Here is a 12,960-nt window from a genome sequence, read left to right as displayed (position 1 = left end):
TCCCTAACTCTCAGGAGAAGTTTGACTAGGGGTGGGGGACTGGTGAAAATAAAATGTTCTGCCATTTTGGATATAAACCACTGAATTTTATTCTGAGGGCTACTTGTGACTCTTGTCCACACAAACTGTGACCACATGCTTCGAGATGTGTTGCTATAAACATGCTGTCCAAGGACCTGTTAGAGAGCTGGTCCACATGGACAGAGTTGGTGCTGCTGCTTTTCATTAGATCTGTCATAAAGATAGGTTCTGCTTTTTATTCCCTGGTCCGCAACTCCCAAATCAAACACATTTCTTGAATATAAATTGATGATAACGTACAGCAATCTGAACTTGGAAATAAATTCCATTACTATCAGTGGGACTTGGAGTGGCTTCACACGTTCATTTCGAGACTATTTTTCCTCTTTCCATGGTGCTACTCTGCCCAATAAATTCATGTGCTATGTATGTTATAGTACCATCGTTCTTTCCACCATGTACTGAGCTGGTGAGTAGAACCTGTACCCTTTTAACAAGTGTAATGTGCTGAAGTATATCACTCTAATAACATGATGTACATTATGAGCATTGGCTCTCTACATGTTGGAGGGCATGATGCAGAGGGGGAAATAGTGACATGACATATCACACACACATGAAGCCATGTTTTTAGGGCTTGGGTGGTAGCCTCGTTGACTTTAGCTGAGATGAATCAGATGTGTTTCAGTTCAACAGAATTCTGGATCAGATGGTAAGCTACAAAGATGACAATATTTGATTGTTTTTGAAGTGAGCAAACAGGCCTGAAAAGCCAAATTGTTATTACTGGCACCATAATAATAATAACTTTAAGAAGCTTTTTTTATTTTAAGAAGTTTAAAATTACAAATCTTTGTGATCCTTGTTTTTTTTAAAAAAAACTAAGAAATTCAGAGGGATTTGGTAGCAACTTAAATTAATGTGGCAGTCTTTTTTTGAAAATGGTAATAATATGTTTCCTTCCCTGCAATCGTACCTTTTTATCTACGAGCTCAATGCAGGTATATTTTTTAAAGCACTTGCAAATCCTAATGTAAGCAACAGAAAGAACGACAAAATAAATGAGTCAGAGCAAAAGCTGGGCCACTTTGGTTTAGGTATTTTAGCACAGCTTTAGGAATCTAACTTCAGGCATCCCATCTGGAGGTTTCTTCCAGCAGTAATGTCAATGCAGATGTGTTTGCTTGTTTGGCTTTGATCAATTTGATCCCGACCCTCGCACAACATGCCTAGCTGCTATAGCCAGAAGTCTTCATTTTGGTTTGGACACTGCTGAATTTGTTTCTCTGGCTTTTTGTTATGATGTGTTTGGTGTTTAGGAGAGATTGATGACTCTGGGGACAAAACCCATTACAGTTATCCACAGGCTACAGAGACCAATGCTGTGGAGGAAAAAAAAAATAGTTCCTGGCCTCTCGTGACAGTGTCCACTTCGTCTGACCTGGAAGGAGCCTTTTCTGGTAGTCTTTAATATCGTCCCTTCAGGGCACAGCTAATAAGCCTTATGTTGTGACAGGTACCAGAGTCTGCAAAGTGGACAGAACTCTATCCTCTGGTCGCTGGAGCATGTTCTGTCAGGCTGCAACATCACACCAACTATAACTACTGTTTGTGGTCAGTAAACATTTTTTATAGTAGTTAGCACATTACAGAGTGATGCTGCTTAGATTTGTGTCTGCCTTCATATATGGTCATGCAGAGGAGACCCAGGATCAGATCTCATATTAGATTACCCTGGTTTTTTTTTTTCCTTCAAGAGGGTTTAATGAAGAGGCGTTTTCTCTTAATCTGGGGCAATTAGGAGATATTTCAACTAGTGCATAAATAGATATGTGTGGTATATCACTAACAGGGACTCCCCCTAAGACTTCAGGGATTAAAAAAGGGATATAAGGGATTATGAAGTACTTCAGGTGCTTCACCCAAGTTGTTAAGGGCCTTGTAAATTAATGCCTTGTACTTGGTCCAATAGCCACAGCCAGCCCAGGACATTTTGGTGCCTGAGGTAAAACACAAAATGGTGCCTGCCCCCTACTCCAGCCAGGGAAGAAGGAGTGAGTGAAGCTCTCCATCAGGAACTGGGGGTGGGAATAAATATACCTGGAGCGAGGAAGCAATAAAGATCTACATTGGGAACAAGGATGGGAGGAGACTAGCAGTAACTCCTGCCTGCCAAGAGGCCACTGTAGAGGCTGTGAATCCGGCCTCCAAGGAAAGTATCAGAGCTGTCGCTGCCACTGCAACAGAAGCAGCAGGTGAGGCATTCCTTGGAGGCCAGGTCAGCTGCCCCTGTGGATCCTGCCACCCAAAGGAGTTGCCTCACCTTGCCTTATGGGTGAGCTGACCCTGCCAACAGTATATGGGCAGCCAGCACATACATGCATGTAGCATGAAATGGACATCTATATTTGGAATCACCGTTTGGGGAGAGGGCAGGTGAGGCATTTCCACAGAGGAGAGGCTGTACTTGAAACAATTGGAGGAGAGCTTTCCCAGCTGCTCTGCACACCACCACCTGTCTGGGGCCCTTATAAAGAGCTACTGCCTAGGCAGACACTGACCCAATGCAGTGATCTCTGACTTTTCTTTTCTTTTTTTAGTTTTTTCTGTTCTTTTAGGCAGAGGACATTGTTTTGGTTTTGGGTGTGGTAGTGGTTTTTTTTTTAAGTTGTTATTAAGACAGTGCCATCTTAAACTTTTGTAAGTTGTACTTTCTTAGTATAATATTGTAGGGCTTTTTTCTGTTTTAAGCTGCCTTAGCGCTTTCTTGGTCCAAAGGCAGCAGAGAAATCTTGGATAATAGATGTGATAAGGTGCATTGCTGTGATTATTCCCATAGCTCACACATTTTTTTATTATTATTATTTTGTAAACTGCTTAGAGTTTCTATTTACAACCAAGCAGGATATTTAATATTATTAACAACAACAACAATAATAAGCACCTAGAATTGCTTTGTAACAAACTGCAAGTTGGAATCAATTCTAAAACCACCTGAAAGTGAAACTTGGCATTCTTGTCTTAAGACAGGGGTTTGGAGAGAGAGGCGGAGGCAGAGATTTGCCATTCAAGACTATGTGACCAAAATGATATTTGGAGACATGTGCTAATGGTAATTATTATACAGCTGCAGCAGGCACTGCAACCCCCCAACAGCTTGACCTCACTCCCAGATGTGCACTGCATTGTCTCCTGAGACAGATGGATGCCAGCTCTAGCTTTGTATAAGTTTACCTCTCAGGTGTCAATAAATGATCACAAATAAATATTTGAGAGGGGAGAGCCACTCATTCTTCTTTCCTGTTCTCAACTGATCTATCTGGTGCTTTCTCCTGTTAATGGCTTACTCTGAACAGACAGACACGCTTTTGTACACAGAAGGAAACCACCTCAGTGCAGAAAGTTATTCCATACTCTGGCATTTGGCAGAAGAAAATAAGGTGTGCATTTCTTCAGTGTTAAGTGAACAAGATCAGTGCCTGCCCAACGCCTGCCCCCTCTCCCTGCACACCCCAGAAACAACACTGTAAAGTCCTGCTGCAGTGTTCAGGCACTAGTTCCTATCCTTGTCTGTGTATTGCCACCCAAAGCAGGTCTCTTCGCCCTACTGTATGGCAGGGCCAGCTCTGAACAGGACAGAGTAGCAGAGCAGGCAGGGGACCATCATCAAAGAATTTGGGGGGAAATCCAGTTTCTTTCTGTCCTTGCCCCCCTCCCCTCTCTCTCTTGCTGTCTCCTTTATGACACCATGTGTGCAGCTGTCTTTATTGAGACACAACACCTTATTCCACACGCACCCACACACCCCAAGACTAAAATGTTCCAACTTCCCAGCCTCTGGCACATGTGCAAACAAAGTTATGGAATGCAATTTTACACTAGTACGGAGTGGTCAGGCAGGCAAGCTCTGCATTGGACATTAATTCAGTAAATGTTTTAGCAATCTACATAATAGCAGGGGGTGGGGTGGGAATGGGTACAACTGGAAGGCATATGAAAGCAGATCATGTATATTCCCTCCCAGCCCTGAGATTCTGTTAAACTGAGACCAGTCATTCCTAATCTTATACTCACATCTATTCCCCTTAACACTGCCCAGGCTGACTAAAATCACCTTGCTTCCAGCTTTTACCACTTTTATTGGTACTAAAACAATGAGTTCTAGAAGCTTAAATTGCAAAACTTTTATAAAACCCCTCACAGTATAGTACCTTGCAGCCCTAAGATTTTGTATAGCTGAGACCCATCATTCCCAGTCTTAAACTTCCACTGATTCTACTTAACACTACAATCACCTTCCTTTCCATTCTTTGCAGTTCTCACTGATTCACCTAATAGCAGATTATTTTTTCCTTCATTTGCTTTGAGCAAAAATAGGTGGAAAGGGGAGGAAGGAAAGGCAAGCTGGCCTTTAGGGAAGCTAGGGGCTACTTCCAGACAAAACTGTTATCCATTAACATCCAATTATCACTTGGTCCAAGCCATTAATTATAAATCAGCCTCCTAATTGGGATAATTAGCTCTCTGCTGCTTAATGTAGCGTGACTGATGCGTTTGGAGAGAATGTAATCACTCCATTTGTTTAGCGTTGGGAGAACAATATCTCGTGCGCTTTCATTTCAGACTTATCTCAACTTCCCCCGCCGCCCTCCGCCCCCGCTGGCATTAAGAGCGCTTTATGGGTCCAATTAATTGTTGGGGAGTCACGCCACTGATGGGCATGTGTCAGTTTTCCGGTGAAAGAATAAACAACCCCATGGGAGACGGATTTCCTATCAAGATCTCTAAGGGCAAGATGCGCGGAATAACTTGATTCTAAATACTTGTCTGAAGTGTCTTGTTCTCTGTGCAGGGCAAATGAAGGGCAAAATTGCCGCTGGTCCAAAAACAGAAGTTACAGCGCAAGCCTAACCATGTCTACTTAAAAATAAGTCCTACTGAATTCAATTGAGGCTTACTCCCAGGTAAGTGGGGATAGGGTTGCAGCCTTAGTTGCCCTTCCATTGCTTTCTCTTGTGCTGTAGATTTTCTCTTGTCGGTTTTGTTTCCTATGTTGTCCATTTCACTTTCTAACTTTTGCTTTCGTGATCCGCAGCGTTCCTTCTTCCCTCACCCCCAAGTCTAACCCCTTATATTTATCTCCTCTCGGTAAACGATGCACCTCCCAACAGATGTAGCGTCGAATCTTTCAGTTGGGGAGGGTTTGTGCGAGCATGACGAAGAGTTCTGAGTAACCCCGAAGCCTGCCTTTACCCCAATAGCGAGTTGACCCAAGAACAGATACTAATATTGGTTCCCCCCCCCTCACCCCACCTGGCCTGGCTGCTTAACACACAGCACCCAAAATGGGTTTTCTTTTTCTGGGGGTGCGGGGGCGGTGCTGAGAGAAAGTTCATTGTGCTGAAAAACAACAACCACTTTTCCACGTTGGAAACTCTCGCTATACGACACGCGCGCGAGCCTTTTGAGGCAAGCTATCGAAAGATTCTTACTAGCGATCTTGCAAAAGGTAAGTGGCAGGAACCTCCAGGGCCTCCTCTGAAATGAGTGGAGGGTGCGCAAGAGCTATTCCCTCGCCTCTCTCATTCATTTCAAAGGAGCTTGCGCAGGAGACGCTCCGCCGTGGATTATGTTTATAAAGTCGGGCCTGTTTAAATGAAGGTTCCTATTTGTTCCTAAAATTATTTTCCCCGCACACATCGCGACACACTCATAGCTACATAATATATAAAGCTGGCCAGCCAACAGGGCTCGAAATGAATTTTTTTTTGTTGATGATGATTATTACAAGAGATAAACGGCGTTCTTAGGCTATTCCACGCTCTCTTGTGATTCGTGGGTACTTCGCAAACAGTTTTCTCCACAATGCCTGGAAGAAAGAAAAGAAAGAAACTTTCTCCCCCTTTCGCTTGATGTTTCATTAATGAGGCCCTGCTCAGAGATCCGTATATATATAGCTGCAGGACATGATTAGATATTTATTACTGTCATTTACATGGAAAATTTGAAGAGTCAACCAAGTGGAAATGAAAGGGGAGTGGGAAGGGGGGGCGAGTGGAAATGGGATGTACAATAGAAGGCAGAGGGACCCCAAGGAAGACGTCCTGGGGTGGTTATCCTAGCAGCTGCGGCGAGGTGACAGGCCGGACCAGCGGGAAGTTCCCTGAACAAAATTAAATGTCGGGGATTTAAATCGGCCCGCAGCAAGGAGAGGAAAAATCCGCGCAGCCTTTGCCTTGAACATTCAGGATCGGGGGAATGGCAAGGGCCAAAGCTTCGCCAGATTTCTAAAGCCACTCAAGGAAACTCTCAAGTCATCTGTGTAGCCAGCGACTTTTGTCATCAACAGTACAACACACACACACTTTAAATATTGCTTCAAAGTCATGCCTTAGCTTGCGATCTCCAGCGATTTACTGCCTAATTCTAGAACGTGTCAACTTGGAAGTAAATCTCCTTGAGTTCCATTGGGCTTTCTCGCGGGGACTGCAATTTTAATGGGGGCAGGGGGAGAGAAAGCCTATTGAGCGTGAATGGGATGTGACTTCCGAGTTTACTTGTTTGGGACCCGGACGCTGAGAAACGTTACAGCGCGTTCAAAAGGCACCATTTCCGAAATATCAGAAGGCAGCGAGCTAATATTTTGTACCTGCTGCCTCTTACGAACAACAGCCTAGCGTTCCCTAAAGAGTGAAGCCATAGCAAATAAAATACAAATAAAATAAAATAGTCCCTGTCTATAGACAGTCAGAAACTAAACTTCGGGGCTAAGGGGCAGCCCTCCACGCAAGGTCCTGCTGCTGCCTACAGGTCAGCCGGATACATTTGACTCGAGGTCCCTGAGATGAAGATGGAGGGGGCGGCTTGGGGGGTTGCCATCCAGATCTAAACAAACCATTGTTTGTTGAGAAAGCCAATGCAAAAAGTTAAAGAGAGAGACCGTAGATTTTTCACCTGCGCACAGAGTGCACACTTTGGTTTTGTTTTGTTTTCTACAAACGTTTTATTTGTGCAGACAAGTCCATTGCTTTCCTTATAGTTTACGGACAAACGAATGTGCCTCGCATCTCTCATTTAGAGCCAGCTAGGAGTCCTCGTTGACCCACACGCCATTCCTCCCCCCTCCTTTTTTTTTTGGAAGCGGGTGTCTTTTAAAACCACCAGCCATGTTCAGAACCAGCTTCGTCCTCTGCGACACAGGACCGGACTAGCGTCATTTATTGAGCCCGATCCACAATCCCGTTAAAGGCTTTGTGCTAGGGACTAGAAACTTGGCGCGCTTTAGTACATCCATAAAACCAAACCTACTTAAGTCCAAGTATTTCGGTTTAAACGGTTGCCGACCACTTTATTCCGGGGAACACACATATAGCACTTATATTGCTAGTGGAGAAGTCACGCGTGTTTGCCTGACTTCCGCCTTTGTGGGTGTAAACTTTACACAGTCGGTTTGAGTTCAGTTCTTGCTTGGTTGCTCCGTAATAAAGAATGGTTCAAACAAACAGCTAAACCTGTTCATTCAACGACACTCTCAGTTAACTTTCCATTCGCGCCAATTTAAAAACCTTCAGATTTATTTGAGAATTAAAATTTCGTTGAAGTCCGCGGGACTTAACTCGTTTCGTTTAGGGGGCGTTTTCCTGGAAAAGGCAGGTTGACATTTCGAGGACAATTTATTCACTGCCGTTGCAATGGTAGGCTGACTCCGATTTGGAATCGGAGCGCAGGGCAGCCGTCGGATCTGACATGAAATCGTGAATGGCTACGGCTTGCTCCCCTCTCAAGGATACTGGATTTCGGGCCTAATGGCAAACACCACCTGACCGTTTAAATAAGAGGCAGCAGCCGAACACATTCAGACAAACGAGTTAATGAAATCACCGGAAGTTGGAGTGATTTATTTTTTTTGTAAAGGTCGATTTCCAGCTCCCATCTGCATTTGTATTTGAAAATTATTTCTCAAACTTTGCTTCCCCGACCTTCCCTCAGAACAATACTCAAGAAGTAACAGGAAACCAAAACTTTTTTTCTTTTTAAAAGTCATATTAGTGTTCATCAGAAGAAAATAAGTGGATAGTATGGCTTAAAACCATTCCCCCCCCCCTCCAAATCATTTTGTAAAGAGTCACGGAATTCTTGTTCTTCAGAGCAGCCTGATCTTAAATGGCCCCTCAGAATCCTAAGGGAGTTTCTCATAGGAATTAAGCCTACAGAGTTCAGTGGGACTTACTCCGTAGTAAGTAAGTGCGCTTAAGGATGCTTACATGGAGTTTGAGTTATATTGTTAAGCACGAGACTGAATTCCAAACACCTGATGATGACTCAGAAGTATAGCATTTGACTTTGAAAGGGGCGCAACCCGATCCTGTGCGCCTCTCACCAAGTTCAAGGGGCCTTAAAGGTACAAAATCTGCATACTGGGTTGGCCCACCAAGAAAGGAACCCCATTTCCTGATTTTCTGGAACTGCCCTTCCCTCATATGCAAATCTACATCTGCCTGGATCCAAACAGGGGCACACTAATACCCCCACCTCCACTCACGTGCACAGTGGGGTGGCTTAGGCTGGTTGCCCTCCAGAGGTTGCTGCCAGATGTTGCTGGAAGACAACTCCCGTCATCTCCGACTGTTGGCCCTGCTGGCTGGGGCTGATGGGAACTGGTGTCCGACAACATCTGGAGAGCCACAGGTTCCCCAACTTTACGCCCCCTGCCAGATATCTGACTACAACGTTCATCCACCACAACCATGGAGCTTTACTTCTGAGTAGATAGACGCAGGTTTGCTATTACTATTAAGGAGTTGTAGGGCTACTCCGCTGAGTGTCCCGATTTACCCACGGAGAGAAAAATGGTCCTTTCCCAGACTTCCCGTCCACGTTTACTCTTCTTCCAATATTCCCCTACCCGCTATCCCACGATCCGAGGGAAACCTCTGGCTGTCAGCTATGCAGGCCGATCTCCCCTTCGAATGTCACCTATTTAAGTATGTGGGTTTGAAGCATTTTTTAACTGGGGCCTTGCAAGGACGGAGACGGGAGTGAATGAGCAAGCAGGGTGAGTGGGAAGGAGCGGTGCTGGCTTCACCAAGGAAACCACCACCAACAACAGAAAACTACAAGGCAGCGTGATCCATAACTCAAGTGAAGGCAAAGTTTCGGAGTGTCTACCTCTGTAGTCTCCTTAAGAGGCCAGCGCGTCCCGGTCCTATCCATGTTTGCTCAGGAGAAAGGCCCTTCTGAGTTCGATGGGACTTACTACTCTCAGGTGTATAGGATTACAGCATTAAAGTCTCATTGACTGAAATCCTGTGCACACGCATTTAGGAAGAAGTCCCACTGAACTTGGCTTGACTTGCTTCAGAATAAACTTTTGCGTAGATTTCGTGGGCATAATCCTCGAATTCGGAATGCCTCCACTTTGGGGCTGAACTGGATTGCCGGTGTGTCTACAGCTGATTCGCATTAGCAACGGTTTGGGGGGGGATCTCAAGGCCATCTATTTCACATACTTTGCTCTCAAACAGCGTTCCCACGCCCGGCAATTTTAATTTATTTTTACCCACCAGGTAAAAACCCCCAGATGCGATCTTAAATCCAGACCCTTCTTCCTTGCATTCTCCTGCTATTGAGCTATATCTCCACCACTAGCGCTGGTTTCTCCTCTTTGCCTGAAATCTCCCCGCCCCTCTGCCTCCAGATTCCCACCCCTCGCCCCCGTTTCTCTCCCCCTTGGACCTCACTAGGCTGTTTAGCTTATTAAAACATCATTATGTAAATAGGGGTGAAATTGACAATCTACCACTGGTTCCTACAGACGAAGAGATGCACTGTTAATTGCCCGTAGGCAAATAGATGGGATGCGGGGGGAAACAGTAGTAGAATGAAGTATCTTTTAAACACACACACACAACTTTCACCTTCTTCACTTTCTCCTGAAGCCTGTACAATGGAAAGTTCAAAGGGGAGACTTGACAAGTTTGAAGATTTGAAGTGGAGTATTAAAACCATTTGTGGCGCGGCTTCGCCTCTTCGCCAGGCAAAAGCTTTTAACCAAATGAATCTGTGCGCCTGAATTTTATTTCTTTAACCATCTGCTAAAAATTACATTCGAAAAGGGAGGCAAGAGATTTGTCTCTACTTAGTAAAGGGGAGTGGGGTGAGGAAGGAGGGATAAAGAAAAAGAAAAAAAGAGTAAGGGGCAAACTAATATATTCCAAATGAAGCCAAGCCAGAACAAACCCAAAAAGCGGAGCCGTTCAAAGGGAACAGGGGAGGAAAAGAGGAAGAAGAAAGAGTTGGTGGAACGGACAGCAGTCCAGCCATCTGGCCAGAAATGATACACTGGGGTCAACGGTGGGAGGTGGGAAGCCGCGGCTAGTCAGTAGCCGCCTAGTCACTCACACGCGGGGTCGGTGCCTGGCTGCGAAATAGGAACCCGGCCCGTGACAACCGGCGCAAGAGCACAGCGTCGACTTTGGAAACTTTGCTGCGAAGAAACGAGCCCCACAACCACACAGCCCAGTCCCACCCACCTCTCCAGATCAGCAAGGGGGGTGGGGAGAGAGAAAGAAAGAGAAAGAAAGAAAGAAAGAAAAAACCATGGTCGCCAACCTCCCCGCGCTTCCCGGGTGTAAACGCTCCTTCCTTGCTAGCTAGGACTCGCTCGCCCAAGCTCTGCGCAGGGGGGTCCACGCGCGGAAGGGCCAAGTTTCGAGCGCCGGACAGTTCCTCTGTCAAGCAGAGGGAGGGTCAAGCGGGATGGGGAGGCCATACCTTGGGAGCCGAAGTCTCGTCTCTCTCAGGCTCGGCTGCAGTCGGCCCGGGGGGAGCCTCCGTCAGGGTCTCACTCGGGAGCGTGGGGTGCCCAGAAAGGGACTCGGGAGCGGAAGGGGAGCGCTCGCCTTACTCCAACCTCCTCCTGCTCCGGGTTTCCCAATTGTCTCTGGGTCCTGCAAAGCTGCCATCTACTGGGGGAGGAGGAATCAGGAAGGATTTTTAAAAGGAGCTTCACACAGACCTAGGAGCTCCCCTGCAAGATTTTCAATGGTCCTTCACCCTGTCAATCAAGAGGGAGGCTTGCCGATCTCTCCCCGCCGCCGCCGCCAAGTCTCCCTCCCACTCCTCCTTACTCTTCTAATAGTAACTTAAGAGGAGAAGGGTGGATGGATTGGGCTGCTTTTTTTTGCCCCCCCTCCCCTTCTACTCATTTACTCCAAGCCTAGTCAGGTGCAACAGTCTAATTGAATCCCTGGCAGATCATCAGAGCAAGCCAGGCTGGCGTGGAAGAAACGGAGGGACAGAGAAGAGTTTAATAAGTGGCCGGAGTGGGTGGTGGATCTAAGCCTGAGAAAAGTGACTGGGGCTCTCCAAGGCGGGGAGACGCCTCTTGGCTTTTTCCTCCACGTTTGATAGCAAAGGAGTTGACTCTTTTGGAAAGGGCCTACTACCAAGCATCGCCACGCAATTCACATCCCCTTCACATTTGGAATGCTGCATCGCCAGGGCCGGCGTGACTGGCTGGCTGTCTGCCCCCTGAAGAGGGCTTGATCTGGCCGCTCCGCTGGGAGCAAATGCACGCTCTTTATATGACGCATTTCCTTTCGGATCAGGTCAGTTTCTCTCTGGAAATTTTAAAGTCGGACTTGCTGCGTCTGACAGATCTACTTGCTGCAACTTCCAATACACTTATGCATCAAATCACTGACTCCTTAGAGTCTAGTTTCAGCCCCACAACCAAAGACCAAGGCCCTGTCTTGCCTTCACCTAGATCAGGCATAGGCAAACTCGGCCCTCCAGATGTTTTGAGACTACAATTCCCATCATCCTTGACCACTGGTCCTGTTAGTTAGGGGTGATGTAGTCTGTTAGTTGTAGTCTGAAAACATCTGCAGGGCAGAGTTTGCCTATGCCTGACCTAGATCTATACCCTGCCCTCGGTATCAAGCTGCCTTTGCCAACCTGGTGCCCTCCAGATGTGGTTGGCCGGAATGTCTGTAAGAAATGGCTAATTGCCAGGATTTCTCAGTTTGCCCACATCTGGAGTGCATCAGCTTGGCGAAGGCTGGTGTAAGGCATAGACTGATCTCCAAAGGCTGATGTGTAAGGCATAAAGGGGTCTTCAAAAAGAGATTTTTTTCTGGGGGAAAGATCACCTATCCCAGTTCCCCGGGTCAAACAGGAGGGAGATCTTCCTAGTCAGGAAAAGTCTGAAGTTGCCTTGTGGCGACTGCGCCCTTGACCTTGGCCCGATTACTACACTCTAACCCTGAGGCGCCAGAGATTCCTCAGCAGTGTACTTCTCAGTTGATGACGCTTCTGACCCGCTTTTAACGACGATCACAGCTCCACACGCTCCCCGCTCCTCCATTTGGATGGAAGTGAAGGCCCCCCCCCAAACCAACGTGTTTGGGAAAAGAACGTAAAGAGAAGTGGTTGCTACTATCATTACTACGATTACTATTATTACAACGAAGAGGTAACTGGATATAAACAATAACATCTAGGCAAGGCGTAGGAAAGTGAATTGGCCCATGCGGTGTTTGGGGGTGGCCTCCCACTATTCCGCACCTCTGGGTGTGCAGGAAGACTCCCGGTGGGATTAAGATTGGATCCCTACATAATCCGAGGGATTAAAATGAGGCGGGAGGAGTAGATGTGGCACAATGGGGGTAGACAGAACAGATTCCACCCCCTTGGATTTCTATGCTGTCACCCACACACCGAACCACACACCTCCAACCTCCCGTCACACGCACGCACACACATTCCTATGCATGGACCTTGCAGGTCTCCGTCTTCGCCCCCTTCACCCTCCGCAGGCAGCCAAGACTGGCTCCCTTTCTCTCTCTCACACCTTTTTTTTTTATTTGGCAGAGTTGACTAACTGCACAGCGCTGGTTTTATTTGCTTTTCGGCTTTGTCATGCCTTTGCTGCCGAAA

General features: G+C 46.5%; 1 protein-coding gene across 2 annotated transcripts in view; it reads right to left on the bottom strand.

Annotated features, from left to right (window-relative positions):
- DMBX1 (diencephalon/mesencephalon homeobox 1) overlaps window positions 1–11,094 on the bottom strand; it is a 32,151-nt gene extending 21,057 nt beyond the window's left edge. The window contains exon 1 of one of the 2 annotated variants that reach the window (XM_033152227.1): window positions 10,795–11,094. The gene's annotated coding sequence lies outside the window, so the exon portion shown is untranslated. The remainder of the gene's footprint in view (window positions 1–10,794) is intronic. The other variant, XM_033152228.1, reaches the window with a different exon arrangement.
- Window positions 11,095–12,960: the final 1,866 nt, after the last annotated feature.

This window comes from Lacerta agilis, chromosome 6, assembly GCF_009819535.1.
Source record: "Lacerta agilis isolate rLacAgi1 chromosome 6, rLacAgi1.pri, whole genome shotgun sequence".
NCBI lineage: Eukaryota > Metazoa > Chordata > Lepidosauria > Squamata > Lacertidae > Lacerta > Lacerta agilis.
The sequence above is the reverse complement of the archived record's forward strand: the minus strand, read 5'-3'. Positions and strand labels throughout refer to the sequence as shown.